Source organism: Halichoerus grypus, chromosome 1, assembly GCF_964656455.1.
Source record: "Halichoerus grypus chromosome 1, mHalGry1.hap1.1, whole genome shotgun sequence".
Lineage (NCBI taxonomy): Eukaryota > Metazoa > Chordata > Mammalia > Carnivora > Phocidae > Halichoerus > Halichoerus grypus.
This window is the reverse complement of record NC_135712.1, coordinates 191,021,718-191,032,978: the sequence shown is the minus strand read 5'-3', so window position 1 is coordinate 191,032,978 and position 11,261 is coordinate 191,021,718. Positions and strand designations below refer to the sequence as shown.

Here is an 11,261-nt window from a genome sequence, read left to right as displayed (position 1 = left end):
ATCATGACCTGAGCCGAAGGCAGACGCTTAATGACTGAGCCACCCAGGAGCCCCCCATTTAACAATTTCTGACTTTTAACTGATGAGTTTAGTTAAATTACTATGATTATTAGTATATCAGGACTTTTTTTTACTCTCTTTTTTAGGGGGAGGAGTCTCACTTTTTCTACATGTCTTTGGATTGATTAGCATTTGGGTTTTTTATTGACTTACGTCATTTCCCCCGTTCTACTGGTTTGAAAGTTATACATGTTATTTGTACTATTTTAATGAATACCATTGACATTGTGCCATGCATAATTAGCAAAGGCCAAAGTTAATATCTTAATTCCCTTCCCACCTCAAATGCAAAGGCATTGGAACCCTTTAATTTTGACCATCTCGTTCCTAATTTACTGTTGTCCCCTATTTTTGTTCTGACCTTGTTTAAACCTATAAATTATGATTATTCTTGTCATCGTTATTGTTTTGTACTGACAATTTTGTTTAGATTCACTCTATTTGCCCATTTCTTCACTCATTATTCCTCCTTTCACTGCAGTTCTTAATAGGGTTGTTTTTCTTCTTTCTGAGGTATATCTTAGAAGTCAGTTAGTCAAATTTTCCAGTTATAAATTCACTTTATCTGTATGTCACCCTCATTCCTGAAAGGCTGGGGATCCAATTTTCAGGTCTTTGGAGATACTCTTTAAATCTTTTAGCTTCCTATGTTGCCATTCAGAAATTTGCTGGCAATCTAATTCCTTCCTTTGGGAATAAGCTGTCTTTTTTTTTTTTTTTTAATCTCTAGCTGCTTTTAAGATATTTTCTTTGTTTTTAGTATTCTGCAGTTTCACTGCAATATTTCTTGGTATGGATTTCCTATTATTTTTCCTGCTTGGGATATATTATGCTTCCTAAATCTGCAGAATTATATCTTTTTTCTGCTCTGGAAATTCTCACCCATTACTACCTCAAATATAGCCTCTCCTTTCTTCTTTCCTTCTTTGATGCTGCTTAATTGGATTTTAGATCTTCTCAGTCTATTCTACACATTTGTAAGATCTTTCTTTTCATATTTTTCATGTCATATCACTCTTTGTTGCATTCTGATTAATTTCTTCAGATAGGTCTACCAAATCACCCTATTTGGTTAATTATGATCTATAAGAATCCTGAACAACTTTCTCTTTGATGAGTACATTGCCCCTGAAGCTCTGAGAACAATTCGATGAAGCATGTCAAATGCAACTCTTGTAATCTGAATGATGAGGTAGCCAACATCTTAGAGAAAGATGCCCCAGTCCAAGCCAGGGAGATTGTCCTTAACTCTGGATGGATTCCAGTAGCCCTGACAGAGGCTGGTTTTACAAGGTAACCTCAAAGATGTTCTCTTTGCCACATCTCTGCGGCTTCTTGTCCATGACCCATTCTTAAAATTCAGGACCCACCCAACTCAGCCAGGTTCTGCCAGTCTGGAGGGTTTGGCAGGCAGCAAGCTGCCTTTGGGGTGGATTTAAATACCAAGAGAGTCCTGCTGGGCACTGGTCCCACCTAGGTGTAGAATAAGGGCAGAAAAGGAAGCCATGGATTCAGGGTAGCAGAAGATATCAAGCCCCAATACCCCACCCCACATACAGTGCTCAGCACATAGTAAGTGCTCAGTAAATATTTGTTAAATGAATGAATAAACACTTTGATGGAATAAGTCCATAGAGCACTGTGGGCCCAAAGGGGACTTAAGGAAGGTTTCCTGGAGGAAGTGACATTTAAATTGAGGCATGGAAAAGAGGAAGTAGTCAGGCCAAGCAGAAAAGGAAGAGTTCCTGGTGGAGGGAACAGCCCATGCAAAGGCCAAAGTGGTAGAATTCAGCCTCGGTGCCCTGAATAGTAGATGAGGCTGGAGTGGGAAACTGAGGCCAGATGCTCAAAAATCCAGGCTTTGTGACAGATAAGCTAGTCAGACAACACCGTTTGAATTTAATGGGTGATAACTTTTATGCTCCGCTCCTGATTTTTTTGTCTAATGAGGTTTAACTGTCCTTAAAAATTAGAAATGACCATAGTGGGGATTTAACCAGTGGTGGCTGAAAGTCTTTCAACACTGCCATTTTGCCCCCAGAGTTTGGAGCCAGGTGCTGGGTCTAAATCCCCAATTCTGTCCTTTATAGGCTGAATCCATGGGCAAGCTCCTCACCTTTCTTCTGAGAAAGGAAGCCAATCCCAATGCCCACCTCATAGGATTAAGAGACAACATGTGTAAGACAGCGTTGCTAAGCTTGCCTGTGAACCTGGGCCTGTCCCTCTGAGCCCTTTGAGAGCAGAGATCCAGCCAGAGTCACTTTGACGGCGCGGGCCCAACAGCACCAGGCACATAGTAGGTGCTCAGTAAACAATGAACCAATGCCTCGACGAACTCTGGCATCGCGCGGTGAACTGTGGCTCCTTGGGTCCCCAGCCCTTCCCCTCGCCGAGAGCGCTCTTTAGGGGCGGGGCGGGGCGGCCGGTTCCGCCCTCTGCACTTGGCGCTGCGCGCGAACGCAGTAGGTGTTGGCCCTCTGGCCTGGGCTCTTGGATGCTTGGAGACAGGTTGCCGAGGTCGGGATGTGCGGGGCGCTAACTTGCCCCTCCGGGTGTAACGCTGTGAGCGGCGGAGCCGAGGAGCTGAGGGTTCCTGTGCGGGATCGGCGGTAGACCGGACCAGGCAGCGGCGGAGCGGCGGGCGGAGCCGGCTTTTCTGTCGGCTGACGCAGGCCGGCGCGCCGCGCCTTTAAGGCGTCCGGCAGAGCCCGGCGCCGGGAACTGAGCGGCGCGGGCACGAGCGCTGCTGCCGGACGCGAGCGGGGCTGGGGCCAGAAGACGGGCGTCCGGATCCGGCGGCGCGACCCAAGCGCCTGAGGTCAGATGGAGTGTGCGCGGGCGGGGCGGGCTGGGGCGGGCCGGGGCGGGTGATGTGCACCTGAAAGGGGGGGGGGGGTGTCTGGGGTCTCTCCCTTATGGCCCCGTGACCCACCCTCCACTTCTCGAGTCAGGGCTGCCTGGCCTCCCCGCAAGCGGCACACGGGGCGAAATGGGTCGGGGACCTGCACCTCTCTTTCTACTCGGTTCCCTCGCTCCGGCACCAGCCCTCGCGCGCTCCCCTGCAGTGCCTGGACAGGTTTGACATTCCCGAATCCCAGGTGCCCTCACTCCCCGAGCTTGCCTACCGCCCTAAGCCCAGGGACAAGGTGAGGGTGGGTCGGGGACCTGCACCCTCTTTCTACTCCGCCTCCCACCGCTGGCTCCGGCACCAGCCCCTGTGCGCCCCTCCTGGTGCCTGGGTGGTTTGGAGGCTCCTGTACCCCCGTTCTAACCACTTACCGAGTTCGACCTCCCAGCTAATGGCACCGACCCCCGTCCCGCCCCAGATATCTTCGCCCCTCGGGACCTCCCCCGGCCAGTACCTACCCCCAGCAGCCTTTTAGCTCACCTCGGCCCCAATTTTCTCAGCCTCATGCCCTCTCCTCCCGGCCCTCTCCTCCCTCCTCCTTGAGTTAGGATGCTGGTCCAACCACCCCGGCAGCCCCACGACCGCCAGCATCCCCCGCCTACACCTTCGCTGCCTTCCTGGCAGCCTTGGAAACTGGGATTGTGTAACGCAGGCTGCAGGGCAGAGCACATGCAAGATTTGCACCCCTGTACCCGCATTCGAGTGGAGGAGGCCAAGTTGACAGAGTGAATGAAATAGGGAAGGAGGAAGAGGTTCAGGGGAGGGTCTAGAGCCTGTGCAATCTGGGATATGTATCTGGAGACCTTCTTATGCCTCAGAGTCTGATTGATTAAGAAGAGGTCTCAGCTTGGACTGGAGGTCAGCATTTGCCTCACCTCTCCCTCATGGCTAGTCTACCTGGCTGGGAGCTAAGAGTTTATCATAAGTAATAGCTGACATAGAATAAGCAAGTACTGGCTGCCAGATCCTGTCCTAGCACCTTTAGATTACCTGCTTTACTTCTCCCAACAGCTCCATGCATGAGGTAGGTACCGATGTTATGCCCATTTCTCAGAGGAAGAATGTGTCCCCTTCCCAGGACACACAGGGAATCTGACCTCAAAGCCCCCGATTCTGAATCACTAGACTTAATTTTTACCCAATTGTAACTAATAAATTCTTATCAACATTTTTATAATATAGGAAGTTAGAAATAAGATCAATAACCTATGTTCTTAGCACCAATTTTTCTAAAAGTAGGTTCTCAGACCAGCAGAGGGTCCTGGGTGTCCTCCTCAAGGAGACTGATGCCCAGAGAGAAGGGATGTGCTGGAGGCCACACAGCTAAGAAGTACCAGGGTTGGTATGCTAAACATGTCCTGGGATGCTCAGTCGTTACTTCCTGGGCTCCCAGTTCTGCCCCAACCCATCAGCCTAGGCCCCTGGAGATTCTTTCCCTCCCCCTCCCCGTTTGCATCCTGATCTTCCCCTTCCCCCTCTGCTTCCTTTGCTATAACCCAGGAGGTGAGCTGCTGCCTTTGCTTAGGCTGTCCTCTCCTTTAGGAATGCCCTCCCTGGAATCTCTGATGTCTCAACCTAACCTACCCTTTAGCTCCAGCTCAGCGGTCCCCTCCAGGAATGCCCCTCTGATTGTTCCCCTGCCCCCAACTGAAAGCAATTCCTTTCTCCCCTGGGATCCTTACCTTCCACCCACATGATGGCATTTGGAAAGTTCTATCTGCATGTATCTGTTTATGCTTTCTGGTGCAACTGTGCTGGCAGAATCAGAAGCACTCCCCAAGACCCCTCTAGCCATCTGCCTGGTGAAGCCCCAGGACAAAGGGAGAGAGAGAGAGAGAGAGAGAGAGAGAGGTCCATGGGGGTATGGTGTGGATTCTGAAGTAAGGATAGGCTCAGAATTTCTGAACGCCGCAACACCAGACTCCCTTCATTGAGCTACGGCCTGGTCATGGGAGAATGGCTCAGCATGGTACCTAACATTATAATTACATGTTTGTTTTTGCTCATAACCCAGAGGATTCCCACCAGAAAATCAGAGAGGCTTGGGTCCTAATCCCACTGCTGCCGCTGCTAGCTGTGTGGCCATGGGCCTGTTACCTAACCTCTCTGAGCCTTAACTTCTGGTAATGGCACCTGCTTCAGAAGGCAGTGATAAGATTTAGATAAAATAAAGTACAAGGCCCGGCAGGTGGTGAGCACTCAGTAAGCACCAGCTATTATGAAGAGTTAGTGTTGACCCCCTCTTTGAATTACTGGAGACATATTAAATCATTACTAAATGACTCACACTGACTCTGCTTAGAGGTGGGCCAAAGGAATCCCAGCCAAGGAGAGGAAAGCATTTTTTAAAAAAGATTTTAAGTAATCTCTACACCCAGTGTGGGGATTGAACCCACAACCCCTTGATCAAGAGTCGCACGCTCCACCAGCTGAGCCAGCTAGGTGCCCTGAGGTAAGCATTTTGTGTGTGTACTCAGAAAGGCCTGTGGTGCTTTCTTAGACTCTAAACCATCCATTGCCTTGGCAAAAACAATCGCCCTTCTGTTTTTTAGCTTTAAAAATCTATGAGCTTTGAGTTCTGTGAGGCTCCACACACCTAGAATGAGTGTGTGAATGCAGTTCATGAAATTGTAAGTAATTGTGAAACTTACTGATATGAGAAAAAAAAAAGCTTGTTCTTAGAGGTGACCTTGGTTTGCACTGTGTGTTGTTTCAGGCTTGTCTTGGGGGCGAGAGGTTTGAATCAAAGGTTTACTTTGGATTTGGAGGGAAGGAAAGCTGGGGTGAGTGTTTTTCCCTAGTACGCTAGTAAGTGGCTCAGAGTAGAAATCAACTTCCCTGTGTCATATTCTTTACCAACTCCTGGTTATTTTGGTGATTAGATCACTTTTTACAGTGATGAGTGCTCCAAAAGTAAAGGGCCGGGAATGTCTCCCTCAAAGCTAAGTGTTTGGAATATGTGGGGAAGCCGGCTCTGCTGGTTGAAAAAAAATATATTTTAAAATGTCTCCTAATTTGATCATTAGGGTAAGTTAGGTTCCCATTTGATCATTTTAAGACTGTTGAGTTTAGATATTCTAAGGCATATATTTTTGTAAATTTTCACGGTTCCGTAGCATTTAGCAGCCTACGGGACTTTATTTTTGTGACCCTGCAGGGACACAAATATTTTTCATGCTATTAATATGGTGGCCATCAAATTCAAATTAAATAAAATTTAAAATTCTCTTCTTAAGTCACACCGGCCATATTTCAAGTGGTCAATAGCCATGGGTGGCCAGTGGCTACTGTATTAGGGAGAGCAGATAGAGAACATTTCCATCTTCCCAGAGAGTTTTATGGGAAGGTACTGTTTAGATCAATAAAGCCATGGGCAAACTGCATGATTACGGGGTTAAGTTCCATTCTTTCTAGCAAGTCATCTGGAGGCCAAGAAATGGAGTGTGCCGAGGATGTTTTGCTGTCAAGAATGAGGTTGTTGGGGCGCCTGGGTGGCTCAGTCGTTAAGCGTCTGCCTTCCGCTCAGGTCATGGTCCCAGGGTCCTGGGATCAAGCCCCGCATCGGGCTCCCTGCTCCGCGGGAAGCCTGCTTCTCCCTCTCCCACTCCCCCTGCTTGTGTTCCCCCTCTCGCTGTGTCTCTCTCTGTCAAATAAATAAAATCTTTAAAAAAAAAAAAAAAAAAGAATGAGGTTGTTACTTAAATCCCCTTAGCTTCATTTTGGTTTTCTGGTTCACTGACTTTTAACACTGCCAGATTCAAAGGATGGGGGAGATGGAAGCACATGGAATGTCTTCCGGCAATGCTTCTCCATCCTGCCTGCATGTTAGAACCGCCTAGGGAATTTTTAAAAAATACCCATGTCCTGCCTCTGCCCCAAGCCCAGTGAATCTGAATCTCTGGGGGTGGTATCCCGGAATCTATATTTTTAAAACGCTCCCTGGGAGATTTCTGCGTGGCCAGGGTTGAGAACAACTGCCTTCTAGACTGTGAACTTAGAAAAAAAAAATCCCTGAGGACTGGAAGACATCGTTTTAAGGCAGATATGGTGAGTGGCTAAGAATGTTCCTCACTGATTTACTGCAGCCATAAATCCAGGGTTGGAGTCGAGTGGGCTCACTTCCTCCAGAAGGGCTCTCAACTGAGGGCAGCTTTGCCCCCCGGGTGCATTTGGCAACATCTAGAGACATTTTTGCTTGTCACAACTTAGGGGTGGCATCGAGTGGGTAGGGGCCCCCGGATGCTGCTAAATATCCTACAGTGTATAGGACAGCCCCCCACAACAAAGAACTAGGCAGCCCAGAATGTCCGTTGTGCCACAGTTGAGAAACCCTGATCTAGATGCAATTTTCGCAAACCCAAGTCCTCTCTGACCTTGGATGTAGTTGTCTCTTCAAAGAAGATCAAGATATTCTCCTACACTGGGCCCTCCGAAACCCTCTTGATCATCTTCCAGGCTTTCCAAACCCAGAAGCCACGGAGGGGGTCGCCGCCTGTATTTGGATGTGTTTGGGGCTGCACCAAGGAAACTGCTGATTCAGGGGTACAGGGCAGCCTGTGAAAGGTGTGGGCAGAGGTTCTTACTGCCCACAGGTTGGGATCCTATTCTTTTTGTTAATTATCTAAAGTAACAGCAGCCTTTGCCTTAGGCTGTTTTCCCGAGGCTGTGGCTCTGTGGCTCTTGGCGTTGGGTGTTGGCCTTGTGATATACTCAGAGCAAGATTTAAGCCTTCTATGTGATGAAATTTGGTAATGGAGCTAGGGGCCAGACTCTGGGAGTATAAAGATAGCAACACAGACATGCCCGTAGCCTCAAGCGTCTGAGAGCCCCAGGCACGCTGGCACTGCAGGGGAGGGAGGGGTTGGGGGTGTGGCAGAGCTCCCTCCCGGGGCCTGCGAGGGCTGGTGAGATCTTCCCAGCTGTCCAGAGTGAGCACTTGGTGTGCGCCAGTCACTGCGTTGAGCAGTCTCCGTGCACCCTCTCATTTCGTCCTTTTACCGAGGCTAAGAGGTGAAGTGACTTTGCCAAGGTCACACAGCAGGTCAGTAGCAGAGCAGAGATTTGAACCCGGGTTATAGAACTGCAAAACTGAATCCTCAGCAGAGCATTTACAGACTGGGGCTGTGCTTCATGGCCAAGACTTGTGGAATGAGCTGGAGCTCACCAGGCAGGAGGGAAAAAAGGCAGGCGAGGGAGAATACCATGTGTGCCAAAGGCTTGGAGGTGTGAAAGAGTATGACATATCAGGGATTGTGGCTCATTGAAGGAAAGGGTGGGTGATAGAAGAGGATAATGCTTGAGAGACAGGCAGGTATTAAATCCTATCCTCCATAGCCTTGTAAATCATGCTGAGGGCCACTGTGAGCCACTGGTGGATTGGAAGCAGAGAAGAGCTGTGTGACATTGGACAGCCTGCTTAACTTCTCTGGGTCCCAACTGCCCATCTGGAGAAGGCCTCTAAAACTCAGCGCTCTGATGAATGTTCATTTTGTTGGTGACCATCATAACAAAGTGAAGGAATGGCCTGCGGTGGCCCTAGTGGGCAGCCCTGTTGATTCCTGACCTCCTAGCTTATCATTTGGTATTGACTAAGTGCCCTCCGAGGGCAAGGCACGGTCCTGAAGTGCTGTGGCAGATGCAGAGATGTAGTAAGACCCGTCTTGGAGACTTGCAGCCTGGTGGAGGGTACAGCTGGTGTTCTCACGGGTCCCACGCTTAAAGGTGCAGCCTGGTGGAGGGTACAGCTGGTGTTCTCACGGGTCCCACGCTTAAAGGTGCAGCCTGGTGGAGGGTACAGCTGGTGTTCTCACGGGTCCCACGCTTAAAGGTGCAGCCTGGTGGAGGGTACAGCTGGTGTTCTCACGGTCCCATGCTTAAAGGTGCAGCCTGGTGGAGGGTACAGCTGGTGTTCTCACGGGTCCCATGCTTAAAGGTGCAGCCTGGTGGAGGGTACAGCTGGTGTTCTCACGGTCCCACGCTTAAAGGTGCAGCCTGGTGGAGGGTACAGCTGGTGTTCTCACGGTCCCACGCTTAAAGGTGCAGCCTGGTGGAGGGTACAGCTGGTGTTCTCACGGGTCCCACGCTTAAAGGTGCAGCCTGGTGGAGGGTACAGCTGGTGTTCTCACGGGTCCCATGCTTAAAGGTGCAGCCTGGTGGAGGGTACAGCTGGTGTTCTCACGGTCCCATGCTTAAAGGTGCAGCCTGGTAGAGGGTACAGCTGGTGTTCTCACGGTCCCATGCTTAAAGGTGCAGCCTGGTGGAGGGTACAGCTGGTGTTCTCACGGGTCCCATGCTTAAAGGCACAAATCACCAGTGCCACGAGAGAGAAGCATCCCTACAGAATATCTGAGGCATGGAGGTTACAAATGGGGGCGTGGCGGTGCTGAGGGAAGGTACATTGAAGGAGATAACTCCTAGCTCTGCCAGAGAGACTTGTAAAGGAGAATATAGGGGTAGGTCAAGGGTATCCTATCTCTCCGGGGAGAGAGAGTGGGGGAAATGGAGAGAAATAAAAAGCCAGTTCAGGTACAGTCCGCAGAGGGTCAGACTATCAGCATCTCTGGTATCTGACTCCCCACAGTTTCCAGGTGACAGAGGGGAAGCAGAAGTCATCATTGCAGGAAGATATTCAGTAATGGGCTTGCCTCTTACAAACTGAGGTCCGATGCCATCATCCCTCCCTCTGTTTTCAACCCTGTTGCCTAGCCGGGCTCCAGGAGCATCCATGTCTTGGTCATCTGTCTCTCCCAGCTCCTAGGACGTTTTGCAAATAGGTACAGGACAGAGTGGAAAGTGAAATTGTAACTCTTGTGAGAGAGGCAGGATTTCATGAAATCAAAGCAAGCGATGTTGGAGAACTGCTTAAATGACATGTCAAGGCAGTAATAGATGAGGATCTGGCAACGTGAGACCCGATGAAGAGAAGGGGGAGAAATGAATTAAAAAATCAATTCTTTGAAAATCAAAGAATTAAGCCCTTGAGAGATCAATAAGGTATGTTTGTAAAAATGTCCTCTTTGGGATAGCACTGTGATAACCAAATGCTAACCGGGAAGATTCATCATACTCTAAGACAGTCCACGTGAGACTTAATTCTTTGTTCTAAGACTTAGCACAGGATTGCAGTTATGACCTCATTTTCATTTTGTTCAATATTTACTCTTGCTTTTAAAATACATTTGATTTTGGGGTTTTTTTTATTTGGATTAAGTTCTAAACCGAACTGTGTTTTTTTTTCTTAACTGTGAACTTTCCCATGTGGCTTCACCGCAGGTCCCTTTTTCGGATGCTAATTCTCCGGGGTCACAGAGATCTCCTCTGGGAGGAGATTCTGCTAGATAGAAGGTGGGGACCAGCTCACAAAGGGCCCTGAATGCTGAGCCTCTGCTGGGAGCCAGAAATCTTGTCCTGATAAAAAACCTCCGGGCTCTTACTAACAGAGCTCCCTTCTGTCTAAGGCCGACTTTGTTCCTGCAGTTAGAAAATGCTGCCGACCAACTTCACCTCCTTTAGAAATGACAAAACCCTCTTTAATCTCCTTGCTTTTCCTTTTATTGGTGAAGCACAGATTCAGCAATGGGAGACTGTGTTTTGGGTGCTGAGGTTCTATTTTAGGCCCTGTGCCATTGCGTACCCGTATAGAGGGCTATTTTAATTCCTTTCAGTCATGTGGAAAATAATCACTTAAATGATGCTCTTTCTAGCACTTTACCTTTGAGAGGTGACCTCAGCTGATGACAGTGCATGCATCCGCACTAATCCGCGGGCCAAATGCTGGAATCAAAGCTACGTCTGGGCTCCCTGAGAGCCTGAAGACGTTGGGGTCTTCGGAAGTGAAAGGTCAAGTGACTTTGGCGCTTCTTTGATCCAGCAGGAAGACTGGCTCGTATTTCTGGAGGGTTTTCTTGTTTTCAACATGATTTCAAGCAGGCAGTTAGGTCAGACTGTCATCAACCTAGATCTTGACCCCCCCGAGGCTGGTATTTTGAAGGTGCTCATCTAGGTCAGGTCACATGTTGTGTATTTTATTGCCTTGTTTCTTGGCCAATACAATTTTTTAGAAGATACGCTGCCAGATGTATAAGCCACTTACCTTCCAGCTGAGCCCCTGATTCAGCTGCCTTCCCCCCCCCCCCACCCACCCACCCACCGTGTCCTTTCTCCAGGGAATCGGGTAGCAGGATTATCTCGTTCTCTAATTCCCTGCCTACAGGACCAGCCTGGCTAAGCTGAGTTTCCTTGCCCACAGAGCTGCCCCAGGTGGTAGAAGCAAAGGAGACGGGCTCTGGGCTTG

The 11,261-nt window shown here is 49.1% G+C and overlaps 1 protein-coding gene across 4 annotated transcripts in view; it reads left to right on the top strand.

The window, feature by feature from the left end:
* Window positions 1–2,466: 2,466 nt before the first annotated feature.
* Window positions 2,467–11,261, top strand: part of ABHD6 (abhydrolase domain containing 6, acylglycerol lipase) — a 51,842-nt gene continuing 43,047 nt past the window's right edge. Inside the window, exon 1 of one of the 4 annotated variants that reach the window (XM_036071718.2) lies at window positions 2,467–2,878. The gene's annotated coding sequence lies outside the window, so the exon portion shown is untranslated. The remainder of the gene's footprint in view (window positions 2,879–11,261) is intronic. The other 3 variants (XM_078076750.1, XM_078076758.1, XM_036071717.2) reach the window with 3 other exon arrangements.